We start from the raw sequence: 18,965 nt of genomic DNA, 5'->3' as shown, positions 1-18,965 counted from the left end.
GACATGCTGAACAATCCTATGGTTGGAGTGGTTCAGTATGAAATAGATGAAGTTTAATGCGGTAGGGGGCTTGGGCAGGGGCAGGGTGTGGTAGAAGTTAGTAGGGATTTGTTTGGTTTTGAACATATTTTTTTATGGTAGTACAGAATTGGGTAGATCATAATTGATCGTACATTCCAGCACAGTAGGTGGTGGCATGCACTTTAAATGTTTGGACCGCCATGATATCAAAGAAGAGGAAGAAGGGTAACATGTGGACCAAGATGGCATTGTTGAGAAGTGGGAGTGTTTGAATTCATGTTCCTTTAAATTGAGGAGTTTGTGATAATACTTGTGAATTTGATGACTCTTGTTCTTTCAACCGTTTTAATTTGTTGCACCAAAAGGTGATTAAGACGAGATGTCATAGTTTTAATGGGCACAAAGAAAACATTTGTGCGACACAAACACCTTCCTGCGAGCACAGATATAAATGTAAAGTATTCAAAACATAACATGTCCATAGTCAATACTTAGACGGCATTTTTATTTGTCATTATTACATTTGTGCACACTTTCCAGTTATGTTCCCAGCAGAGAAAGTATCTAGCTAGAGATAAACGATCTCTTCCCAGTTCATAGTCTGGCTGTAATTAGCTTAGTCTACCAGAAGATGGTGGTAGAGGGTCATGTCTTCCAATTATGGTCTTTCGAGTGAAAATGTTGCAATTTTGGGCAGTTTCCGTATGATGAAGAATGCAGAACATGTTACTTTAGCAGAGATCTGTAGCCTAACGTTAAAGTGCGATTAAGCTTCAAGTACTTGTCACAAACTAGGCTATTTGCCCACACACTACAAATATTGCTTGTATTGATATAATACCCGGCCAACTGTATTGACAAGGGTCTGAATGTAATGTAATGCAATTTATATGATTGATGCACTCAGGGTCATCATGTCAATTTCCAATGACAACAAACTGAAGTTATTCCACCATATCAGCATGAGGAGACCTTGAGCTGGAGGTCAGCATGAGGAGACCTTGAGCTGGAGATCAGCATGAGGAGACCTTGAGCTGGAGATCAGCATGAGGAGACCTTGAGCTGGAGATCAGCATGAGGAGACCTTGAGCTGGAGGTCAGCATGAGGAGACCTTGAGTTGGAGGTCAGCATGAGGAGACCTTGAGCTGGAGATCAGCATGAGGAGACCTTGAGCTGGAGGCATGAAGCCGCTTGCCTTGAGCAGAGAGGGCCAACGTTTTTTTAGATATATTTTTTATTGTTGGACGTAAGACTGTAAGAACACCAGAAAATCAGCTCCAAGTGATTATCATTTAGGAAATATGTTCCAGAGAGATATATGCAATCATATAGCATACAAATGTAAGCAAGGTTTGAAATTATGTTTTAGTGAAATATTATATCTGTTTGGGCTTCTTGCATTCAATTTACAGTCAAATTATTTTTTATTGTGTACTGTCCCCTCACCATCCACTCAAGAACAAAATCTCCCTGAGGCTGAATCTAGTTGATGCTCCCTGCTCTACAGTATACTGTATGATCTGTTCCATTGAAATACCACAATAAAAGTGCATCATCATTGTATACTTGGAATCTTGACAAATACAAGCAAAGCTAGTTTAAAAAAAGTGGCCATTGATATAGAACCCTAGATCTAGAGCCTAGAACACAATGTAAGAAGTACAGTGCATCATGCAGTAGGTAGCAGTGCATCATATTCAGTGTTTGTAGTGCATCGTATTCAAATACAGGCTTGTGGTGTGCTAAACAATGTGCTCTCTAGCACACACTGTTGTTATGGCCAGTGCTGTGCAGGACAAGGCTGTCTACACAGGATCCAAGATCTTCATTCAGGCATCTGTGCAGGATAGCGTATTGATAAGGATTCTGATATTGTCTCCTGTGAGCTATTGCTGTTTTGATGTACCATGCCCAGCCCTCAGGTACCATCAAGTAGCCAATGTAAATGAGCAGAATCAAACATTTTAGGTTGACCAAGTATCCACTCACTTTCACGCACACACATCTCTCTCTCTCCTGATGTGGTTGGTGTGAAATATTAGAGTTGATCTCAGTGGGACAATTATCAGGACAGATATCCTCCCCCAGCCTCTCAACACATATAGACCTCTCTGACGAATGGCCCCGGGTCCTGCTCTCTTTTATTCAGACACAGTAAAAACTATGCTGTGGCACTATATAGAAATCTGCCATGTTGTAAGAGTACAATGAACAGCACCTGTGAGATTGAGATTAATTGGAGAGAGCCAAGAGGTCGATAACATGCAAAGTCACTATATTCTGAGTCAGGTAGACTGCTATAGTTTAATATCTAGCTTTTTCAAATCCCTCTGTGGCCCAGTTGGAATTGTTTCATTCAAATGTAAAACTATCATGGATATCTCAAGTGGGCTATTCACAGCAGCCTCAATTGTGAGAAAAAAAATAAAAATAAATGTATAAGTAATCAGAGCCGAATTTTCATTTCTGTAAATTCGATACCATTAGCTTCTGTATCGCTCCAGTTTCCCCCATTGCGTTTATTAACTAAGCTGTGCTTCACACTAGTAGACAATTCTCCTTAGACTGGACCCCACGGACATTCGCATTCTGCTGTTTGAACAGTTCCCCAAAGATCAATTCAGTGAGTGAGAAGCTCCCACTCAGATCCAGTTTGCTTTGCATGGGCTGCTTTAGCCCAATAATGGACTAAAGGAGCCTAATATTACTCCTTATAGTCCAAGGACCTTACATGTCTAGTTCTGTTTAAAGGCGAATAGGCTCTGGAAGCAAAACATTTGCGGTATGGTTCTAGAAACATAAATCCCTCTACTTTCATATCACGTCAAAATAATTGCCCAAATACAAAATACACACTTACTATATGTATTCTGTTTTAACAGGCTTTAACACAGTTGCAGCCGATTGTATTTTTCAGTGACAACTTGTTTGTGGCGTCCATCTTCCGTTTAACACTATACCCCATAATGACAAAGAGAAAACAGTTTTTTAGAAATGTTTTCAAATGTATTGAAAATAAAAAAACAGAAATACCATATTTACATAAGTATTCAGACCCTTTGCTATGAGACTCGAAATTGAGCTCAGGTGCATCATGTTTCCATTGATCATCCTTGAGATGTTTCTACAACTTGATTGGAGTACACCTGTGGTAAATTAAATTAATTGGACATGATTTGGAAAGGCCTACACCTGTCTATATAAGGTCCCACAGTTGACAGTGCATGTCAGAGCAAAGACCAAGCCATGAGGTCGAAGGAACTGTCCGTAGAGCTCCGAGACAGGATTGTGTCAAGGCACAAACCTGGGGAAGGGTACCAAAAAATGTTTGCAGCATTGAAGCTCCCCAAGAACATATTGGCCACCATCATTCTAAAATGGAAGAAGTTTGGAACCACCAAGACTGTTTCTAGAGCTGGCTGCCCGGCCAACCTGAGCAATTAGGGTAGAAGGGCATTGGTCAGGGAGGTGACAAATAATTTGATGGTTACTCTGACAGAGCTCCAGAGTTCCTCTGTGGAGATGGGAGAACCTTCCAGAAGGACAACCATCTCTGCAGCACTCCACCAATCAGGCCTTTGGGGTAGAGTGGCCAGACGGAAGCCACTCCTCAGTAAAAGTCATATGACAGCCCGCTTGGAGTTTTCCTAAAGGCACCTAAAGACTCTCAGACCATAAGAAACAAGATTCTCTGGTCTGATGAAACCAAGATTGAACTCATTGGCCTGAATGCCAATTGTCACGTCTGGAGGAAACCTGGCACAATCCCAACGGTGAAGCATGGTGGTGGGAGCATTATGCTGTGGGGATGTTTTTCAGCGACAGGGACTGGGAGACTAGTCAGGATCGAGGGATAGATGAACAAAGCAAAGTACAGAGAGATCTTTGATGAAAACCTGCTCCAGAGCACTCCGGACCTCAGACCTGGGCGAAGGTTCACCTTCCAACGACCCTAAGCACACAGCCAAGACAACACAGGAGTGGCTTCGGGACAAGTCTCTGAATGTCCTTGAGTGGCCCAGCCAGAGCCTGGACTTGGACTTGAATCAAACATCTCTGGAGAGACCTGAAAATAGCTGTGCAGCGATGCTTCTCATCCAACCTGACAGAGCTTGAGAGGATCTGCAAAGAATGGGAGAAACTCCCCAAATACAGGTGTGCCAAGCTTGTTGTGTCATACCCAAGAAGACTCGAGGCTATAATCGCTGCCAAAGGTGCTTCAACAAAGTACTGAGTAAAGGGTCTCAATTCTTATGTAAATATGATATTTCTGTCTTATTTGTAATACATTTGCTAAAATTTCTAAACCTGTTTTTGCTTTGCATTATGGGGTATTGTGTGTAGATTGACTATTTAATCAATTTTAGAATAAGGCTGTAACATAACAAAATGTGGGAAAAGCCAAGGGGTCTGAATACTTTCCTAATGCACTGTATACTTACAACATTTTTTTAAACTGGTATCAGGGGACCTTCAGACGAGTCTTGTGAGGCCTGTGGGCGGCCTAAAGCAAAACAACTGACAATTGCATGTTCATGAGTCTCACCTTTGCACAGAGGGGTATTAGTGTGTAGCCCAAACTGTTCGGACACTACAGACAGAAGTAGTCAGATCGGCTGTACTGCTCCAGACACTTGTGGAGGTCGGAGAGCAAAACGGAGAACACCATCATATTTGTAAGAGTCACATTTTTCATCTTTCATAACAGTTTGTAGGCCAAACCGTTCAGCAGCTACCGACTGTTTTGTGAGAAGACCTTTCACTGCAGATGCTGAAGTGCGACATAGGGGCATGCGGTGGATTGAGATGCATCCAATGCAAAAAAAGTATATCAGTTATCTCTAGCTTCAACTAACAGATGTTTATGGGGATTTTTTTATCATGCTAATTCGATTTTCGTGGGGGCGCAGACATCGACCGTAGTGGGCACACAGGTGTTCGGAGACGCAGATGGATAATTAGCACAGGTTGTCCACTCTGTCTTCCGTCTGTTTTCCGTAAACAAGCGCTGTAAAATGGAAATATAGACGTGTGGGAAGTTGGGAACGCTAACCATATTAAGGTGTGTAGTAGTGATGTGCGGGTTGACTCATAACACGCAGTCCCCGAGGTGGGCGCACGCCAAATAGCCTACATGCCAAATGCTTTTGGGAACGGGGAGAGAAGTTCATGTTGATCCAAGGAAACAAAATGACAATGTCTGAGTTTAGTGCAATAAAATAAATGTTGCAAAATGGAGAGTTGAAAATAAAGAGAAGAGAGGGCCAGGAAAGTAGGCTAACGTTTGGTAAAGTGGTAAAAGAGGATGATAGCAGTTGTGGCTATGTTACGTGTGATGGTTGTGACGCGGTTAACATGCCAGTTACAAGACGGGGACTTCAAATAGGCCTGTGGCACATCAAGGGAACTGTCGCCTACTGTTCAGATTGGCTAAATGGAAACTGAAATCTAGACACTGACTGTAGGTATAACCTCACAAAGCCTTAATATGAACTCTGCAGAATTAAGCATTTCTTGCAGTAAAATTATACACCAAATGTAGGCTACATTTTGACTCGGGAACAGGAGTGGAGAAAAATGATTTATTTCTTTCAGCATCTTGAGAGATTGCGAATGCGCGGTTAGACGCCATCTGTAAAGCTGCCCTCTTTATCAGCATCATAAAAGCGGATAGAATTTCAACCACATAAAATATGCGTTCTAGCCGAACTTAAATCTTATCAGAAACATTTTTGGTCGTTTTCACATCTTTCTACTTCCTTACAAACGGACAAATGGATGTCATTTAGAAATGTTGCACAACTCTCTATTTTTTTGTTATTGCATTTTCTCCCCGGTCGCTAAACGTCTTTTCTCCGCGAAATAAGCAGAGATGACAGCGAAAACTTAACCAATGTAACTAGATTGAAGCATGCATTCTTAATGACATTCTGGTAAGAAAGGGTTTATTTAGTCTTCTATGGCAAATGACAGAAGAGAAGCTGCATATCTAATTATAGACTAACAAATAGCCTACCATAAATAGCACGTTCAACAAAAACATGTTTTCCCATCTCAAGAGGCTAAATTTAAAAAATGACATTAGTAAGTGCCTAATAAAGTAACACGGTTGACCATAACAGGGTTGACGATTTCATCTTAAATCAGCCATATCAGCCTCTCTTCAGGGGGAATGGAAGCTTGTGTGCAACATGGACATGGAAAGAGGATACCTAGTCAGTTGCACAACTGAATGTATTCAACAGGAGTGGAAATTGAATGCAAGCTTCACTAAACATCTCTAGCCTGTCTATTTATGGGTAACGAGTTGACTCAGTTTTCCACCACAAAACACCAGAAAATTACCAGAAAGAGTAGAACCAGCTCACCTGCTTTTACACTGTTCATTGTTTCATTAGAAAAAAATATTTAAAAATAATAGTTTCACATATTAAAATGGGAGTTCATTTCACATAACAGGGTTGACCTTAAAATGAGGGACAGACATAAATGAATCACTAAATCACATTAAATAAATAATAATCTTCAGAAATTACTTTGTCAAAGCAACAAAATAACTAGGGCTTTACAATGATGGTGAAACTTGGAGATATTTTTGGATTAAGTCGGTAGAAATCGTCCTAGAAGTGACAGTCACCCTACTCCCTATTTTTGGATTAAGTCGGTAGAAATCGTCCTAGAAGTGACAGTCACCCTACTCCCAGGGCCTGGTCAAAAGTAGTGCACTATAAAGGGAATAGGGTGTCATTTGGTGTGTATGCTGTGGCTCTGGTGTAAACTTTCTCTATTGTGCGATTATGAGCACATGTACAGTAGTGTAGACTTCTAACAGTAAGCCTTTACTCTACACTTTATAAATGTTATTACACCTTTATTTAACCAGGTAGGCCAGTTGAGAACAAGTTCTCATATACAACTTGTTGCCAACATTTGTTTTTGAAATAGCAATCACATAGAATAGTTAATGTGATGTTATCTGACATTGTAACCCTGAATGCCAGGTTTTTTTTGCGTCACATTTGAAGTGTGTTTCTAGCACATAGGATGTTTTTAACGAATAGTTGACAGCGATATCAATTTAACAAGCCACGGTCATGAAAGGCAAACCTTGTTTGGCAGTTTCTAAAAAGCTTTCTTTAATGCAATGTTGTCATAAATTTAAATTATTCATTAGAGTTATTATAGACAGGAATATCATTATATACTGACATTGTTGTCGAAAAATCCCCAAATTCATTTTTATCTCTCAAACATTCATGCATATTTAATGGCGAATGCAAAGAACTTCACAGAGCAATATAATCCCAATATGCAGACACTCGTTATCACTGTCATATGCAATAATTCCTCATACCACTTTGTAAAAAATGAAAGCTTCCAAAGTCGAACCCCAGAGTTTGGATCCCCTGGGTCTTGTTCTTTGTTCTCCGCTGCCCAAGAGACAGGCGCTGTTAACTCAGTGACACTCCTTGATTGGCTCCTTGTTCTCCTCAGGGGCTCCGTTGCCTGGAGCCGTGTAAAGCCATCACAGCTCCAGAAGACCTGTTGACAAAGCAGCAAGAGATTTTTAAGGAAAGGGACTAGAAAATGGGGCTATAAACAAATGAGATAGGTATTCATTCCCTTGCTTTACTCTGTAAGTTTATCTCACTCTCAAGGTAAATTTATTTAATCAAAGGTGCACCTGCCAAACAAGGCATGGAATTGTATTTGTCTTGTCGAAATGTTTAATTAAAGACTGTCTGTGTGTCCCCTGTGACTTTAAGATTGCATGAGTGAGCAGAAAATATCTACTACAAAAAAGCCATTCAATAATGTAGCCTATCGCTGCCAGAAGAAACATAAAAATGGAAAATGAAAGACAACAGAAAGACTACATGCCACATAGAGATCAGCACACTCAATAAGACTCCCTCACAGGGGTACCTACACAGAGATAGAAAGCCAACGTCATAAAAGGGACCAACACTATTCACCATGACTTAAAGGCAAGGTTTTTTAAATACATTTAATGGGAGAAGAGGGGAGAGATGTTCTTTTCTATGAGGCACAAATTGAGTCGACATGCCAGAGAACATCACATGGGCACAAGTGTCACTGCACTTGTTTGGGTTTCCAAACTGGGTCCTGGAGCCACCCCTGGGTGCACATTTTGTTTTTTGCAATAGTACTACACAGCTGATTCAAATAATCAACTAATCATCAAGCTTTGATTATTTTAATTGGCTGTGTAGTGCTAGGGCAAAAACCAAAATGTACACCCATGGGGGGCTCCAGGAGTGAGTTTGGGAAACCCTACGGATTAGGTTACTGGTCAACAGGTAAAGCTGCAGCCTGAACCTCGCAGGGCTCTACTCAAAAGTAGTCCACTATAGGGAGCCATTTGGGACACAGACCCTCTCCTCTCAACATATACACGTACACAGAATAATGGCCACACAACCCTTGTTACAGTTTTGGACCCTTGCCTTATACCCATGTTGGGCACAGACCTGGTAATACCTGAATCCCTCAACTCTACTCTCATACAGAGATTAATGACCATGCTATTTACGACCCTTGCTTTATGCCCATGTCTGGATGTGTTTTCTCCACAGCTCATTTCAGATGCACAGACCTGTTCACCAGAGTCATGGGCTGCTTCCCAAATGGCTGCTTCCCAAAAACATTAAGAACACCTGCTCTTTCCATGACAGACTGACCAGTTGAATCCAGGTGAAAGCAATGATCCCTTATTGATGTCACATTTGAAATCAACTTCAATCAGTATAGATGAAGGGGAGGAGACAGGTTAAAGAAGGATTTTTAATCCTTGAGACAATTGAAACATGGATTGTGTATGTGTACCATTGAGAGGGTGAATGGGAAAGAAAAAACATTTAACTGTCTTTGAACGGAGTATGGTAGTAGGTGCCAGGCGCACTGGTTTGTGTCAAGAACTGAAACACTGCTGGGTTTTTCACGCTCAACAGTTTTCCGTGTGTATCAATAAGGGTCCATTACCCAAAGGACATCCAGCCAACTTGAAACAACTGTGTGATGCATTGGAGTCAACATGGGCCAGCATCCCTGTGGAACGAGTCCATGCCCCGACAAATTGAGGTCGTTCTGAGGGCAGAAGGGGGGGCAACTCAATACATGAAGGTGTTCCTAAAAGTAGTGCACTATATAGGGAATACAGTAGGGTACCATTTGGGACGCAGCCATGGTGAGACCTTACCAACACCTTTGAGAGCCATCTGTTTTTCATGGGTCTGGTGGGCTATTTGTGTCCATTCATAAAACTGCTGCTGTATTTTCAAACGGCAGGTAAATTGCAGATGTTGACCTTGACCTGACGACCATGTAATGTGGGACACGCATATTTAACTGGATATTGTTTATTACCTTGGATATACGCAACACAGCACTGTAGCTATGGTTAAATCCCAAATGGCACCCTATTCCCTATATAGTGCACTACAAAAGTAGTGCCATATGTAGGGAATAGGGAGCCATTTGGGACACGACCTAGATGCTGATTTGTGTCTATTGTGGAATGTAACTGGGTGTTTATATTAAAATTAATTCACTGTGACCTCAGGGGGTTGGCCTTGCATTGATGTATGAGATGGGTTTGGGCTACGGTGCTACAGTTACACCATAGAAATGTTAGTGTGACTTCAAATCACTATCCCCAATACTATATTTTGGACCATTCATCATTGTTTTTGCAGTGTCATCTGACAACTAACTGAAGTAATTTGGAACAAAAAAATGACGCTCTCTACCTTTCGGTGACTTGTGACACAGGATGCATTTGATGTGCGCCTCCCTTCCAGAGTCCTTGGCTCGTTATCATTGTGCATCAGTAGTTTCTCTATGTGAGTCCCAAATGGCACCCAATTCTCTACATAGTGCGCTACTTTTGACCTGCGCTATATAGGGAATAAGGGTCCAATATTTAGATCTGCTCTGGGTTCATCTAGTGGACGGTTACAGTCTTATCTCCCTCGGGGCTCACTCACCTGGAAAGGCAGAAATTATGGAGCTCAGAGCTCAGTGGGGAAAAGGCTAAAAGAAGCGTCCCTTTGTTAGATGCCAACCTTTCATAGTTCTCCTTGTGTATCTGATATCTAATGAGCTAGAAATTGTTTTGATGTTATATGATTCTTTTATGGAAGATTAGATAAGACTACATTTCACCTTATGCACATTCATAAAGGCAAATGTAAGGGTACATACTGTATGTATGTCAACAACAACATAAGGTTTCAGTGACCTTTCAACTTGTTGACATGAATTTCCATGTTTCATAAACATGAGAATAGACTATCCATTTAGAGACCATTAGGCTGCTTTTTTCTGCTTACCATGAAAGATTTACACAATATTAAATATGTTTATACAACAGCGTTAGTGAATACTCGTTTCTGATTGGTTACAAGGGCATTCTAGACGACAGTAAAACCAGATAAAGGGACAGTTGGAAAATATATCGGGACACCTTGCAATCATGACGCAGTAAGCGCCTACTTGCTTCAAAGTTACAGAACGCTAAACCAACAACCACACACACTGAAATTGGATACAATGTTAACGCAGGTCCAACGAGGAAAAACACAGTTAGCTAGCTAGCATTTATTTGTTTTTGCAGATCATTTTTGGGGGAGCATCTGATGAGCTCATGGTGAGTGGTGAACATGAATTTTTTGGTCCCTACTGTTGGCTGTAGTCATGATGCAAGTGGTGCTATGCTGTCAAATCCTCCCACGTTTCTAGTTTGACCAGCGGTTTTCAGCAACTGGTATTTTTGAATTCGATTGTCATATTGGCAGGTTTGCTAGCAACAAACTATTTAGCTAGCTTCTAGCCTATTGTTTGATATGCAATGTGATCTCCTAGAAATTAACAGTGTCGAGTGTTCTGACAAGAAGCCACACTTTTCTAGCAATGCTAGGCGCATAGGGCATTATGAGCTCATTGGTATGGATGTATCCAAATGAATGTCAATAGAAAACAACTACTGTGCTGTTATTCTGTCTGCAGAGGTCATGACTGTGTTAGCCATAGCTAGCTAGCTAGTTAGCAAGCAAGAGATAAGAACGTTGCTATGGAACATAAAGAACAAACGACTGGGTCGCATCCATAAATATTAAACTAACATGCTGACCACACCTCCCACGTTGCATGCGCGAGCGTTGCAAAATAAATGTACACATACATGTTATTAAATAATTTCATCCAAACTGCTCGCGTGTGTCAATGAGCGTCTGTGTAGCCAGGCGCTAAAATAGAACGCGCTGCAAGTCCCTCCTCTCTCATCTCCTCAATGGTTTTTAGGAGCATATACCCACGTGTGTAAAGACTGTCGTAGCGAGGGGACCAAAGCACAGCGTGTTGAGTGCTCATAATGACTTTTTATTTTAACACAGAATACTAAAGAAAATAACAAAAGCGAAAACGATCAGCTCACAGTTCTGTCAGGTACTGAAGACTATACAGAAAACAACTGCCCACAACACAGGTGGAGAAAAAAAAACCTACTTAAGTATGATCTCCAATTAGAGACAACGAGGACCAGCTGCCTCTAATTGGAGATCATCCCCAAAAACAACAACATAGAAATAGAAAACTAGAACAAAACATAGAAAAACACAAAACACCCCCTGTCACACCCTGACCTACTCTACCATAGAAAATAACATCTCCCCCCCCCCCAAAGGTGCAAACTCCGAATGCTCCTAAAAAACAAAAATGGGAGGGTAGGGTGGGTAACACCTGTTTATGGCGGCTCTAGTGCAGTCCACATAACCTTATCCTCCAGCAGAGGAGGCGGCTCCGGTTCGGGGCGTAATCCCCGCTCTACCCGCTGATCCCTCTGCTTTAGTACCACCGGACCGTGGATCGTCGTTGAAGGAACCGGACTGTAGGCCGCCGCTGGAGACTCTGGGCTGCAGGCCGTCTCAGGAGGTTCCGGGCTGCAGGCCGTCTCAGGAGGTTCCGGGCTGCAGGCCGTCTCAGGAGGTTCCGGGCTGCAGGCCGTCTCAGGAGGTTCCGGGCTGCAGGCCGTCTCAGGAGGTTCCGGGCTGCAGGCCGTCTCAGGAGGTTCCGGGCTGCAGGCCGTCTCAGGAGGTTCCGGGCTGCAGGCCGTCTCAGGAGGTTCCGGGCTGCGGAGCGTCGGTGGAGGCTCCGGGCTGGGGAGCGTCGCTGGAGGCTCCGGACTGGGGAGCGTCGCTGGAGGCTCCGGACTGGGGAGCGTCGCTGGAGGCTCCGGACTTGGGAGCGTCGCTGGAGGCCTAGTGCGTGGAGCCGGGACAGGTGGCACCAGACTGGTGACACACATTTCAGGGCGAATGCGAGGAGCAGGCACAGGACGTACCGGCTGTTGAGACGTACTGGAGACCTGGTGTGCATAGCCGGTATCACTTGTTCCGGAACTTCCACACACTTCTCAGGACGAGTACGTGAAGCTGACTCAGGTGGCACCAAACTGACGATATGTTCCTTTGGGAAAAACTTGTGTGTCCTCCACCAACTCAACAACTCTCCCATTTCTCCCTTCTCCAAATTTTCTCTCTTCTCCGGGATTGTCTCTGGTTTACTCCTCGGCTCCGCCGACTGCTCCATATGCCCCCCCCCCAGAATTTTCTTTGGGTTTCTGTAGCCTCTCATGCCTCCCCGGCAGGCTTCTATATCTGTCCAATACTTGGCCCCAAGTCCAGTTTATCCTCTCTAGCCTCTCCTCCAGAGACCAGGTATCCATCTCCTCCCGAGCACGCTGCTTGATCCAGTTGTGGTGGGCAGTTCTGTAACGACTGTCGTAGCGAGGGGACCAAAGCGCAGCATGTTGAGTGCTCATAATGACTTTTTATTTTAATAACACAGAACACTAAAGAAAATAACAAAAGCGAAAACGATCAGCTCACAGTTCTGTCAGCTACTGAAGACTAGACAGAAAACAACTGCCCAAAACACAGGTGAAAAAAAAGTATGATCTCCAATTAGAGACAACGAGGACCAGTTGCCTCTAATTGGAGATCATCCCCCGCAAAAAACAACATAAAAATAGAAAACTAGAACTAAACATAGATATAGAAAACATAGAAAAACACAAAACACCCCCTGTCACGCCCTGACCTACTCTACCATAGAAAATAACATACTATGGTCAGGACGTGACAACGTGGGTGATTGAAAGATGAACAAGGTCCACACTCCAGTCGTTGGTTGCGGTAATGCACCTTAAAGTTGGTTGCCATATACAATCCACAGAAGAAGAAGACTAAATGAGGAGAGATTACAAGGAACTAACTATGTTTCCCCTTTTATCAGTGGATTAATTGTCAGAGGAGATAATACACAATTTTGTGTGACTCAAAATTGGTCAATAATCTACAAAGATCCAGCAAAAAAGGACCGTGTACATTTCAGGTAAAATAACAACCCAATGTTTATATCCCAGGAACAATTAGCAAGCATCAGCAAGCTAGCTAGCTAAATGTCCATGAATGTTTCATACGTATTTTGACCACTCCCCAAATTAATATAGTTGGTTCAGTGTTCATTTTGATATTTAAACCTGCATGTCATGATCATGTCTGGTGTCGATGGACAAAATCAACATGCGTGCGATGGCGCACGCGGATGGAAGCGCGTGGCCGGTGTAGTCAGCATATAATTGAATGACTGGGTCTTGTCTCTAGCAATCAAAAGATGAGAAAGTATGAATTTGTTTATATAAATTAAAATATATATACATTTTTTTATTTCTACCGGTAAATGTGTGCTTAGTATTGTTTCCTTTGGCAACTGTGGTATAAGCGGGATAAACAGCTTAAACAAATGCAATGCAATAAACTGTTATTCTGGCTGCAGAGGTCGTGACTGTGTAGCCATAACGTTAGCTAGTGTGCTGGCAAGGTAAAAGAACGTTGCCAATGAGCATGGCAACGAAGCATGCATAAAGAACGAACGACTGGGTCGCATCCATAAATATCGAACTAATTGAAAGAACGACTGGGTCACGTCTCTAGCAACTAAAAGATGAGAAAGTATGAAAATATAAACGAAAATGATTTTTTTCTACTAGTAAATGTGTGCTTTAGTATTGTTTTCTTTGGCAACTTTGGTAGAATTGAGATAAACGCCTCTGTTCTGTACATTTCCTTGGAAACATTTACTCAGCTCCGCCTCGTGGTCCATTATATCCAAGGTAATGTACAGAATGTCGGTACGCGGATGCCTGGATACAGCCCTTAGCCGTGGTATATTGGCCATATACCACAAACCCCTGAGGTGCCGTACTGGTATTATAAACTGATTACCAACGTAATTAGAGCAGTAACAATATATATTTTTTTGTCATACCGATAGTATCCTGTCTGATATACCGTGGCTGTCAGCCAATCAGCATTCAGGGCTCGAACCACCCAGTTTATAATATGTTTTATACAACGGGTGGGTCTAATCCTGGATGCTGATTGGTTAAAACCGCATTCCAGCCGGTGTCTATTCCACAAGTTACCACCGGCTACTATGACGTTGACATGCCTATTTACTCTGTTCCATCTGACTACGCAATCCACTGTCTCATCAGCTCAGCCTGGCAATTGATATACTAGATCTACACTGTAAAGAGCATGTAGACATTATCTCCCATTTCTTTAGACTAGCATTTGGCTTTCAACAGCGGAGATTTGTAATAACCTTGCTGTCTGTCTCTCCGACATTTGCAACATTGTTTCAGTGTTGAAATTCGATCTCCAAATGTCCTATGGTAATGATCGTGTCGGGAGTCAGGACAAGACAGACAGGCTGGCAGCTTTTCTCAGCCAGTCAAAATCATTAATCAGCATCATGTTTATGGATATATACAAAGAAATGTCAATTGAAAATACAAAACTGTGTTAGTCAAAATTGGCTAGCTAGAAAGCAAGGGATAGGAACGTTGCCAGCCATCATCTCAACGGAACGTTTCGAATGAACGTCCATAGATTTAAAACAAAAACACTTAATGACTGGGTAGCATCTCTGGCAACCGAACCGATAGAACGAACAACCAGCCGGCTTGGGTAGCAACCCTAGATTTGTATCGGGACTATATCTTGTGGAAGGGTAAAATAGTATGAATAAATTCATTAAAATATATTTTTTTATGAAAATATGATAATCATTATTTGAATATGTTGGTAACACGTTGTATAAGAGTGATAATGCCCTCGAAGCCAGTGTTTGGAGGATATATTGGCACGGTTTTTGTCTCGGGCCTAACAGCACCCGGGCCAATAATATTATATCCTCCAAACACAGGCTTCTCGGGCATTATCACTTAAGTCAACTCTTGAGTGAACTATTCTACAGGTGAGGGTGAATGTTTTGTTAGAATGTCCTAATCAGAAGTCTTCCATTAACGCATTCTCCTTGGGTTTCCATGGAAACAGACTCTACAGTCACGTGTTAAAAAATGGATGGATAACACAGCGTAAGAGGGAATAGCTTGTGTGTAATTGTGTGTGCGTGTGCGCGCACTTGTGTGTGGTGTGTAAACGCCAGAATAAAGGAACATTTTTGGGAGAGGAGAGGACTCAGTTTTGAACAGACTTTGTTATCCTCTTTTCTTTGAACGCCACCCACCAAACACAAAGCAACTTCCCCATTGAGCATCCACTATGGAGTTGACACAATTGAGCCTACTGTATCACCACAGGCAGGCAGAGGCAGCTTGCTGTCTGACATTTCAATGTTAAAAGGGAACTCATTTGACAGATTTGACTCTCCAAAAGGCTTTCTTGATCCCTTATTAATGCCAATTGAGTTTCTCGTTTGTACATCCGAGGTCTCTGTAAGAGTTCAGCTCATCAGGGAAGCTTTATACACAAGTCAATTTATGACATCTTTGATCTCAATAGCATCATTTATTAATAGGCTAGCTCCCTCCAAGTCTCCCTCCCGCCTGCTTTACAGTACAACGGCTTGACATACACACCAAAAAACTAGACTCCCCTAAGCTCGCTCCATTGAGTGTTATACCAGTTGATGGACTGCTTCTGAAACATCTAGCAGAGCTGCATGTCCCTGGATCTTGCCTGTATGAAATCACACCCCAGTGCACCGTGCACCAACACCGTGTCTGAATTAGCCCGGGTGCCTCCGGCTACTTTCATCTTAATAAGTATGTTGTTTATGGGCCTATAAGCAAAATATTGCCTGCACTGCTCATTACTGCTGAGTGGGGGGAAATCCCATGAGGTCTGCCTGCCACGCAGTTAAAACAATTCATATCCACGGCTTATGGCAGGCTCAAGGAAACACAATATAAAACATAGTAACAGTCCAGTGGAGCTGCTGATGCTCCAGCTGCTGCTTCTCTCCAAATGGCACCCTGTTCCCTCTGTAGTGCACTACGTTTGACCAGAGCCTATTAGAATAGGGCGCCATTTGGGACGGGGGCTCTGGGTGTCTCTCAGATATTTTGACTGGGCACTTCAACATACATTACGGCCTACAATGAGGACTGTGAACACTTATTCGTGTCAACAGTAGTGTAAATGGTTCAGTGGTTCCGTGTTATCGCTACTGTACCAATCTAAACTGTACTGGGTGCGTCGTAACACTCCTATATAAAAAAGATGACTGGGTATGCATCCCAAAAGTAGTGCACTAAAGGGAATAGGCTGCCATTTTGGGAGCCTAGTTTTTTTAATATACGGAATAAAAATATAAACGCGACATGCAATCATTTCTACGATTTTACTGAGTTACAGATCATATAAGGAAATGTTTTATTTAACCTTTATTTAACTAGGCAAGTCAGTTAAGAACAAATTCTTAATTTCAATGACGGCCTAGGAACAGTGGGTTAACTGCCTTGTTCAGGGGCAGAGTGACAGATTTGTACCTTGTCAGCTCGGGGATTCGATTTGCAAACTTTCAGTTACTAGTCCAACGCTCTAACCACTAGGCTACGCTGCCGCCAATTTCAAACAATTGAAATCAATTCACTGGACCCTAATCTATGAATTTCATATGACTGGGAATACAGATATGCATCTGTTGGTCACAGAAACAGTTGAAGTCATAAGTTTACATACACCTTAGCCAAATACATTTAAACTCAGTTTTTCACAATTCCTGACATTTAATCTTAGGTCAGTTAGGATCCCCTCTTTATTTTAAGAATGTGAAATGTCAGAATAGTAGTGGAGATAATTATTTATTTCAGCTTTTATTTCTTTCATCACATTCCCTGGGGGTCAGAAGTTTACATACACTCAATAGTATTTGGTAGCATTGCCTTTCAATTTGTTTAACTTGGGTCAAGTGTTTTGGATAGCCTTCCACAAGCTTCCCACAATAAGTTGGATGAATTTTGGCCCATTCCTCCTGACAGAGCTGGTGTAACTGAGTCAGGTTTGTAGGCCTCCTTGCTTGCACACGCTTTTTCAGTTCTGCCCAGAAATGTTCTATAGGATTGAGGTCAGGGCTTTGTGATGGCCACTCCAGTACCTTAACTTTGTTGTCCTTAAGCCATTTTGCCACAACTTTGGAAGTATACTTGGGGTCATTGTCCATTTGGAAGACCCATTTGCGACCAAGCTTTAACTTCCTGACTGATGTCTTGAGATGTTGCTTCAATATATCCACATAATTTTCCATCTTCATGATGCCATCTATTTTGTGAAGTGCACCAGTCCCTCCTGCAGAAATGCAACCCCACAACATGATGCTGCCACCCCCGTGCTTCAAGGTTGGGATGGTGTTCTTTGGCTTGCAAGCCTCCCCCTTTTTTCCTCTAAACATAACGATGGTCATTATGGCCAAACAGTTCTATTTTTGTTTCATCAGACCAGAGGACATTTCTCCAAAAATTATGATCTTTGTCCCCATGTGCAGTTGCAAACTGTAGTCTGGCTTTTTTATGGCGGTTTTGGAGCAGTGGCTTCTTCCTTGGTGAGTGGCCTTTCAGGTTATGTCGATATAGGACTCGTTTTACTGTCGATATAGATCCTTTTGTACCTGTTTCCTCCAGCATCTTCACAAGGTCCTTTGCTGTTCTGGGATTAATTTGCACTTTTCGCACCAAAGTACGTTCATCTCTAGGAGACAGAACGCGTCTCCTTCCTGAGTGGTATGACGGCTGCGTGGTTCCATGGTGTTTATACTTGCGTACTATTGTTTGTACAGATGAACGTGGTACCTTCAGGCGTTTGGAAATTGCTCCCAGGGATGAACCAGACTTGTGGAGGTCTACAATTTTTTCTGTGGTCTTGGCTGTTTTATTTTGCCTGACATCATGGGAAAATCAAAGAGGCACTGAGTTTGAAGGTAGGCCTTGAAATACATCCACAGGTACACCTCCAATTGGCTCAAATTATGTCAATTAGCCTATCAGAAACTTCTAAAGCCATGACATCATTTTCTGGAATTTTCCACGCTGTTTAAAGGGACAGTCAACTTAGTGTATGTAAACTTCTGACCCACTGGATTTGTGATACAGTGATAAGTGAAATAATTTGTCTGTAAACAATTCTTGGAAAAATTACTTGTGTAATGCTCAAAGTAGTCTTAACCGACTTGTCAAAACTATAGTTTGTTAGCAAGAAATTGGTGGAGTGGTTGAAAAACGAGTTTTAATGACTCCAACCTAAGTGCATGTAAACTTCTGACTTCAACTGTATATATACAAAAAGGTAATGGCGTGGACCAGAAAACCAGTCAGCATGCAGCGCGACATATGTGTGGCCCGTAGAATGTTGTCCCACTCCTCTTCAATGGCTGTGCAAAGTTTCTATATATTGGCGGGAACTGGAACACGCTGACATACAAGACGATCCAGAGCATCCCAAACATGCTCAATGGGTGACATGTCTGGTGAGTATGCAGGCCATGGAAGAACTTGGGAAAATTTCAGCTTCCAGGAATTGTGTACAGATCCTTGTGACATTGAGCCATGCATTATTAT

Source organism: Salmo salar, chromosome ssa14, assembly GCF_905237065.1.
Source record: "Salmo salar chromosome ssa14, Ssal_v3.1, whole genome shotgun sequence".
NCBI lineage: Eukaryota > Metazoa > Chordata > Actinopteri > Salmoniformes > Salmonidae > Salmo > Salmo salar.
The sequence above is the reverse complement of the archived record's forward strand: the minus strand, read 5'-3'. Positions refer to the sequence as shown.